We start from the raw sequence: 9,696 nt of genomic DNA, 5'->3' as shown, positions 1-9,696 counted from the left end.
CATTCAAAGAATAAATCTTTGAATCGAGCCCACATCAAAACCATAGGAGTAGGTGGATGCTCTTCAAGCATCTTAGCTGAATTCCACCACCTCTCTGCTTCGCCCGTCAGCTTGAACGTCGCAAAGGCTACATTCTGTTTCTTAGTGCAGTTCAAGACGTCTAGAATCTTCTCAATCTCCCTGATCCAATTCTCAGCCCGAATCGAATCTGCACTCCTTATGAGGACAAGAGGTTTTAGTCGTGTGAATTGGTCAATGGAGCATCCCAACTCAGCAAGAGGACGATCTTGACCCTTATTCGTCTGGACAGCCTCAGCTATAAGCTACTGAGCGAAGTCTCGTAGCACACTAGTAGAGTCACTGCCAACCTCATGGCCAGCACCCTCACTAATACTGCCTCCAATGTTAGCAGTAACATCCCTGGATTACATTCTGAAAAACAATTGAGAAACATCAATTAGAAACTTAACAACCTACTTATCAGCTACTAACACGAGACTACGAAACTCATTTCTCATAAGAACCTTCCTAGTACCGACGTACTCTAATGACTCACATTCTCATTCCTACTCAAGTTCTACCCTTCCACCTAGAAACAACACCATCAATAGATTGTCGTGATTTTCTGAACCCTTCGAATGATCCAAAAAAGTCTGCCAATGGATTTCTATCCCCCGGTATACTAAGCTAAACTGGAAAATCATACTCACATCCTAAACTCTAGTATAGTCTAGTCTACAAAACCTGGCAACCTAAGCTCTGAGCATATCCATAACCAGGCAATGCAATTCACCTCACGCTTCCGACTGACTATGGTTCTGATACCAAACTGTAGCACCCTGACCCTTAATATGGCCCCAGAGTGCTACTATACATACATATCCTATACAAATCCTACTGTCATACATAACTACCCGCCCTAAATAGGGACATACAAGTATTTCATAATGATCTGTACTCACATATATTGCGAAAAAAATAAACATTTGTATGGATTCTAATAGACATATTAGAGTATCTAAATATTCCTTACTTATATTCAATCGTACATAAAACATAAACTATATTACATTCCCAAAACTAACCAGGCTAAAAACCTAGTACTCACAAAAAAAAACTTATGCTAACTAACAGGACCCTATGTTCCAAATCCTCTCTAGACGACTAGGACCGATTTCCTGTAACTCTTGAAAACAAGGTTGTGAGATTGGGGTGAGACACTTCTCAGTAAGGAGGAAGATATTACATCAGTGTGTGACTATACAGTTATATTCTTGTTTGAAAACAGTTACATAAATTGCACATTCTCAATACTGTAATATATATATATATATATATATATATATATATATATAGTACATATATAAGTTCCTGATAATATATAACCCAGCTTCATTACAGGTGAGAGTTTCTGAGGTTAGGGCAGGGTACAGGCCTATACACTGAATAACCCCTCCACCCGAAACTCAAACTTGTGACTTTGCCCAGTAAAGTGCTTAAATCATGTATATGCATATTTAGAACACCGTCCAGCTCAAAACTATCATAACTATGCTAGTAACTCCCCATGGCAAGGGTTGTGCACTACAAAAACACTGATCGAGCCATGTATGTATAGGCAACGCCATGCATCATATCATACTGCAGTCTAACTTGGCCATCACCACCCTGATCCCTTTTGACTAGTGAGCCTTCTTACCAAGCCTACTACTAGGTACCCACACTGAACAATAACTACGTGTGGTTGCACTGTACCTTTGTTGTGGCAATGGTACCGAGCCTACATAATATAAGCTTTTTAAGGCTTCATATACTATTAAGGCAAGCTGCGGTCCCAATATCATATATACAATTTACATTAAAACATAATAACCTGTGCAATTCCAGTATTTTCACAATCTCATTCATGCATACTTTCATTCATACTGTGGTAAAAACTGGCTCGTAACCTCTCGATTTTACCCTTTTCTCATACTTGGCACGGTATCTAACCGACACCCGTTTTCTGCATTTTCTGATAAACACTTGGAACCTTAGTCCCCATAGTTCATATACCTACATCTCAAATCAGTATAGATTCAATTCATATCATACGTCACACTTATTTGATCATACATATATATTTCATATAAACTAGTTCGTATAATATCATTTCTGCTACTATTAAGAGTTTCAAGCATCTCCTACTTTAGTTTTAGTACAAATAAAGTAGTTTAAGAAATTTGGAGATCATATGCCAAAAACTCCATTTTTTCCAAAATCGTAAAATAATGAAAAATCGTGAGAATCGGCATTTATACCTGATAAAACTTTGCAAATAAGTAGTCAATAAGTACATATAAACCTAAACTACATATTTTGTGGCTTCTTTTTCTAAAAATACTGATGTAAAAACCGAAACACGAGCTTATTGATCCAAAACAACGACACAGGATACTTAAAACCTAAAAATCGAAAAACAATAGTTCAGTATTATTCAATCTACTACAGATCTACTGAAATGAAAATGAATTCAGATCCTCACCTAGATTTTAGGAAAAATCCCAAAAATCCTCAAAACGACGATTTGATCCGCTATAATTGTAAAGTTTCTCCTTTTGATCTATACAGGAACCTCCGATCGTCGATATGAACAACGAACAGTGAAGAGTCATAGAGAGAGAGAGAGAGAGAGCTCAATGGTTATAGAGAGAGAGAGAGAGAGAGAGAGAGAGAGCTTTTGGGTTTTCTTAACCCTTAAGCAACCAAAAATGATATTTATAGAGCCTTTGACCGAGACAAATTCGTCGAAGAGGCAGCACCTTCGTTGACGAGCTAGCCACTCAGTTCGTGGACGAAGCCCTACCTTCATCGACGAACCTCATCCAGATATTTTCTTTGGTCCGCTCGGTATATCTTCGTCTACGACACTCTAAATTTCGGCAATGAAGAATTGAAGGGACTTCATCGACTAACATACTACCTTCGTTGACGAACCCTACTGAAATTTCCTTTTTACCCTTTTGTTATTTATTTTACAGGTTCGGGTTGCTATAAGGGATGTCTAGTTAGTTTGAAAGGAAAACACACACAAGCAGGTTTGCTTGGTTAAAACGGAAATTAAAGTAAAAAAGGGAAAAAAATGTGGCTTTGCTTTGTGAGGGCCTACTCGACAAAAGGATGGATGCATGCTTCGGAAGAGGAAGGAAAAAATGGTAAATCCACAAATTACTCTGAAGCCTAAAACACAATCATTAGCCTCAATATTTTTTTTGGGCGTTGGGGGGTGGGGAACTAATGGTGCATAAAATATCTTAGAAGACCAAAGAATTTCTTAAAGTTCGACTTAAGTTAATTAGGAGACCACTAAATGACGTACGACCTTGAATAGAGGGCGAATAAAAAGAAAGTAATTGATTTAACTCCCTTATTATTAAGGGAGTCGAGTATTATTGTCAGGAGTGTTTTTACCACTATAAAAAAGGGGCTCTAGAAGAGAGGTAAGACATCTCACAATTACATGCTCTCTATACTATTCACCATTTCTTCAAACTTTTTTTATGCTAACTTGAGTGTCAAAGTAGGCCTTGGAGACCACCAAAGTTTCCAAAGCTACTTTTCTTTTGGTTGCAAATGATCAACATGTATTATGAGTGCAAAGATCGAGTTCAACTTTTGATGTCAACAATCTCAAATCCATGTATTTAAATCCTTTATGGCCCAATGTATTTTTATTCCAAATGCATTCTAAAATCCTTTATTGACATATGCCATGAGTTGAAATAGATGGTATTCTATCCATGGTGACAACCTCCACACAATTAATTGGGAAGTTGTCATTATTGCTATTAACCACCATTACATCCTTATTTCATCTCCAAAGATCATTGTCTTGTCACGCCCCAAACTTGATAGGGTCTGAGGTGCAATTTTCCATAAATAATAAATATAATTAGCGGAAGCAAATAAAACCTCGAATCCTTTTATATCCGAGTACTAAACATCTGTATTACAAGCATATCTATAAAACAATATTTGCATTCTGTAAAATATAAAAACACATTCATTTAGTATTTATACAAATATTTATTTTAAATTGCATTCTCTATTCCTGCTCACGTGCTTGCTATGCCTGATTCCTAGTATATTCTGCATAGCTATCTGTAATGTGGAATAATAATCGAGGTGAGACGATGCTTAGTAAGTAAGAAATATTATTATCAGTGTGCAGCTAAAATGAGCTTTACAATATCAAATTTTGTTAATAATTAAATTTAATATTGTAACTGTTAGAAACTGCATTTGAACAACTGCAACACATTTATAAATTATTTTCATCCAAATAATTGTATATATATACACACACTTTCCTTTATGTTTTTCCTTCAAATCATCATTTAGGCCTACTAAATGGTCATGTTCACATAAATATATAAATATGTATAAAAAAACTCCTTTTGGCCTGTTAACTTTATGTCATGTTTGCCCCCATGGCTGGATTATGTGGTCCGAAAACTGGACTTAGCTAGCTGGCCGATCAAACTAAATCAAACATCATCATTAAGTGAGATTTTCTTTATTAAGTTCTAGTTCGGAACCAGATGTGCGCTCAAGAGAAATCCAATATTCTGTAAAACCACTCTATAAATAGTATGGGTGCACTCTATAAACTATAACATATAAGTTACAGTACCAAACATTTGTAATCTCTGAGCCAACAGGGTTCTTAAAACATATCATTAAAATTTATGCAATAAAATAGTATCACAAAAATACCATCATTTTTCATTATAAAACGTGTAGTAAAATAACATTTATAAAAATTCCATCATTATAAGACATATAATAAATATGACATCATAAAAATCTCATCCTTGCTCGTTAATTTAATATGTACTAAAATAAGCTGATGCCACACGATTTGCGTGTTAATAATTATTTATTTTTAATAGAATGTTAAAATACTGTAAATTTCCTGAGTGGATTAAAATACTTCGTTTTAAACAATAAATTCAGATATATTTAATAATAAAGTCGATATAATTAAATTCACGTACTTTAATTTAACTTGGGTATATTTAATAAAAAATTAAATTCCCGTATTTTAATTAAACTCAGGTATATTTAATAAAAACTAATATAATCCAATTCCCATACTTTAATTTAAATCAGGTATATTTAATAAAAACTAATATAATATAATTAAATTCCTGTATTTTAATTAAACTCAGGTATATTTAATAAAAGCTAATATAATCCAATTCCCATACTTTAATTTAAATCAGGTATATTTAATAAAAACTAATATAATCCAATCCCCATACTTTAATTTAAAGTAGGTATATTTAATAAAAACTAATATAATCTAATCCTCGTATTTTAATTTAAATCAGGTATATTTAATAAAAGCTGATATAATCCAATCCCATACTTTAATTTAAATCAGGTATATTAAATAAAAACTGATATAATCAAATCATCGTGCTTTAATTTAAATTAGGTATATTAAATAAAAAAACTGACATAATCCAATCCACTTATCTTAACTTATCCCTATGAAACGGTCACGACAAATTTCTAACTCTAAAATGAGATTGGAAAGAGTTGAGGAGTGAAAATTTTAAGTGTATAAAAATTCTCCTTCTACCACTAATTCTTTCAGTCACTTTTCCTTCACTTCCTCTTTGAAATTTTTTTGTGGGAAAAATGAACTGCAAACTCGCATATTTATAGACAGTTGGAGTGGGGGCAATATTGTAATTTCGTAGGAGAAGGAAGAGAAATTGAATTTATCTACCTCCATAATTTAATTAAGGGATAAGAGGATAAGAGAGAGATTAAGAGAGATGTGCGGGAAAGAGGGACATGCAGGGGTGTGTGTGCGTGTCAGAGTAAAATTGAATTATATTGAATTCCTTCTTCCCGCATCCATCCATATCCATTATATATATATATATATATATAAATATAATATTATTATATATTATATTATAATACATTATTTTATTTATTATTATTATTATTATTATTATTATTATTATTATTATTATTATTATTGTTATTTGGATTCTTACATGTCTAGTATCGTCACAAGATCGAGAAGTATCACAAGTGCAACTACACTAACAAGCACCAATCTATCACCCACCCCAACTATTTCTTCCCTTCATATGCCTTCTTCCTTAACATGATTCCATGGAAAATAGTCTCTCTTCTATTGTTCCGTTGAATGGAGTTGTGAATTGTTAGCTTTACCGTGTTCCCAAGAGGGGGGAGGGGGTGAATTGGTATTTTTAAAATTTAATCCCTAGGTAAATATTCTAATACCAGTATATTCACAACCCTATGGTCAATCTAGTGCATGTAATGTAAATGTATACCAGAAAGTAAATAAAGCAATTTAATCAAACACACATGCACCAGAAAAAAGTAAGTAAGGGTGACACACAGAAATGTTATCGAGGTTTATCCAATTGCCTACGTCCCTGCCTTGGCTAAGGAGAACAAGGATTACCACTATAACTTGCTCACTTAAACGGGTGGAGCGGCACCTAAACAAACCAGGTCAATTAGCACAGGGCTCACCTCAACCTTTACAACCAATCCTTACCGGCTGGATTACCGCCCTCTCAGGCCACGCCTGGAAACACTCAGATTTTACAATAAAAGAATATCGGTACAGTGATTGTGATTTCGTGTAAAGAAGATATGTACCCAGATGCGCTTAGTCACATACACTACAAAATGATTTAATATGTAAGCTCAGTGTGGTCTAATATTGCAACTCTCAAATATATTTGCTATTAGTGTAATGAGTGCGTGAGAGTGTCAACAAGCAATCTTTGTATCTCAAGATATTCAATCAACGTGTACACACAAAGATATCAAGCAAGTCTCATGAATATCAATTAGCAGGATATCTTAGTCACGTGAATATTAGATAATATATATGCTTGGTTTGCAAAAGATATATAATCTTTGGATTCAGCAAATGATATGTAAATAAATATTGCAACAAAGATTAATATCGCATAAACAAATATCTTTTCAAGAATATGTCAAAATAATTCACCCAAGATATTTGAGAATGTTTTTGAAAAAGTTTTTGTAACCTAAAAAAAAATACAAGCTCCCTAACATATTGCAACACAAATGCAATACTCAGAAACTTAATACAAGTCTTCTTAAGATAGACTTATTAGCAAAGTCCCCCCAAGAACACTTAGGCTTAGCTCTCAAGAAAAACGAATCAATCAAACAAGGATGGGAGAGCAAACCTATTAAATCAAACACTCAATCAACTTACAGAGGATTTAAGCAATGGTAGAAGGTAAGTATGAGTGATTGGAGTATAAAAATGAGTAGTAAAATTTTTCAGAATGAGAGAGAATTTCTTAATCTGTTTTTCAAATCTTGTTACTAATTATCCCAAATGAAGGGGTATATATAGATTCCCCTAAAATTATGATCGTTAGGGACAAGATGAAGATTATTAGAAAAGTTTTAATGACATTTAGTTATTTTAACCCTATTAAAAAAATAGTTAACTGCGGTAAAAATGCAAGGCAACCCGAGAGTACTGGTTGACCAGTACGGGTTCGGTCGACCGAAGTTCTTGAGGCTCGGTCGACTAGGCCAAAAATGAACTTCAGATTCCGGGGAACTCGGTCGACCAGGTTGGTGCAATACAAAATTCTCTCGGTCAACTAGGAAGTCAAACTATTGACTTGAGAGAGGTTCGGTTGACTGGGGTCAAATGAGCTTTAGAAACTCGGTCGACCGGATAGTGGTCAATTGATTAACCCAGACTGTGTTTGGTCAACTGGGGGCAGAATGAACTGCACAGGTCGATCGATCGAAGGTGCACAATTTGTGCATTTCGGTCCTATTTCATTCCACAATCACCCTATTCAGGTGCCTAACACATACAAGTGCAATGGTGAGTGTCCTAGGGTCTTTTCTAGGTCTAGTTTTAGTTATTATTCAGTCTAAGCTTACCTATTAGACCATGCATGTGATGTATATGATTATTACAAGTAAAAGCCCTAATTTCTATTACAGACCAATTACATAAATGAAATATATTACAATGTAAAGTATTTAGGTCTTCAATCTTCACTTTCTCTATGTGCATCTTGATCTTGACAATCTCGGTTCCTACACATAATCTCAAACACCCATTAGATATAATGAGTATTTGTCATAATCAAAATCGGGTGTGACCTATAAGGTCAACATTCTCTCCCTTTTTGATGATGACAAATACAATTAGCAAAAATATGGGTTTAAGCCTAAGAACGCTCCCCCTATCAATATGCATTCAATTTTGTTTAACCAATTACATTTACCCAATTATTTTTGCCCCTCTCCATCTCCCCCTTTTGGCAACAACAAAAAGGGTTATAAGAGTTAAATACTTTAGGCACTTGGTAAGTGTTACATTTATACATTATGAGTTTTGGAAAGATTTTGAAAAATGACAGAGTGTCATTTGTAAATTGAACTTTCCAAAACAAATCGTGTATAAAATGTAACCTGTTTGAATTTATATATCCTAGCAGTTTATCCACAACTACTCAAACAATTCAGTATGATCGAACAATCAAGCATAAATTCCGATATCATCATGAGGTGGACAAAAGAGTTGTGTATCATAAGCAATAATCAATATGCATAAAGTCCAATATGATCATACTGTAGATATAAGAGTCATATACACAAGCAATAGTCAAAATTCATCAAGTCTAATCCACTAAGACATATTATCAGCGATATAAGTTTTGAAGACTTTCAAATTTAAATTTAACTTGCGAGCTCTCCCTAAATTTATGCAAACTATTAAATATCTAAGAAGCCTTTCTACTGTGCATTAGACCTAACTCACGTCTAATTTGTATGAACCTATCTTTGGGAAGTGGTTTAGTGAATATATCCGCCTACTGTTCATTAGTGTATACAAACTCAAGAGTCATATCTCCTTTTTGCACATGATCACAAAGAAAGTGGTGTCTAATCTCAATGTGTTTAGTTCGTGAATGTGAGATAAGATTTTTAGAGATGTTAATTGCATCAGTATTATTATATTTAATCGGTATTGTATCATAATGCAATCCAAAGTTCACAAGTTGTTGTTTCATATAAAGAGTTTGGGCACAACAACTTCTAGCCGTAATATATTCTGCTTCGGCTGTGGATAAGGTAACTGAGTTTTGTTTCTTGAAGAACCAAGAAACAAGAGATTGTCCTAAATAGTGACAAGTGCCGCTGGTACTTTTTCTATTAACCTTACTACCGGCAAAGTCAGCATCAGTATAACTCATAATCTCAAAAGTAGTATGCTTAGGATACCTTAAGCTTAACTCTATAGTCCCAACTAGATACCTAAGGATTCGTTTAACAGATTTTAGATGAGATTCCTTAGGGGTAGCCTGAAACCTAGCACACATACACACACTAAACATTATGTCGGGCCTACTAGTAGTGAGATATAGGAGACTTCCAATCACGCCATGATACAATTTTACGTCAACAGGAATTCCTTGCTCATCTTTATCAAGCTTAATGGAAGAATTCATAGGTGTGCCAAGAATTTTACAATCTTCCATATTAAATTCTTTAGCAAGTCCCTTATATATTTAGATTGGCATATGAAAGTTCCATGTTTAGCTTGTTTGATTTGTAGCCCTAAGAAGAAACTAAGTTCACCCATCATGCTCA

The sequence above is a fragment of the Malania oleifera genome, chromosome 12 (assembly GCF_029873635.1).
Source record: "Malania oleifera isolate guangnan ecotype guangnan chromosome 12, ASM2987363v1, whole genome shotgun sequence".
NCBI lineage: Eukaryota > Viridiplantae > Streptophyta > Magnoliopsida > Santalales > Ximeniaceae > Malania > Malania oleifera.
This window is presented reverse-complemented; position numbering follows the sequence as displayed.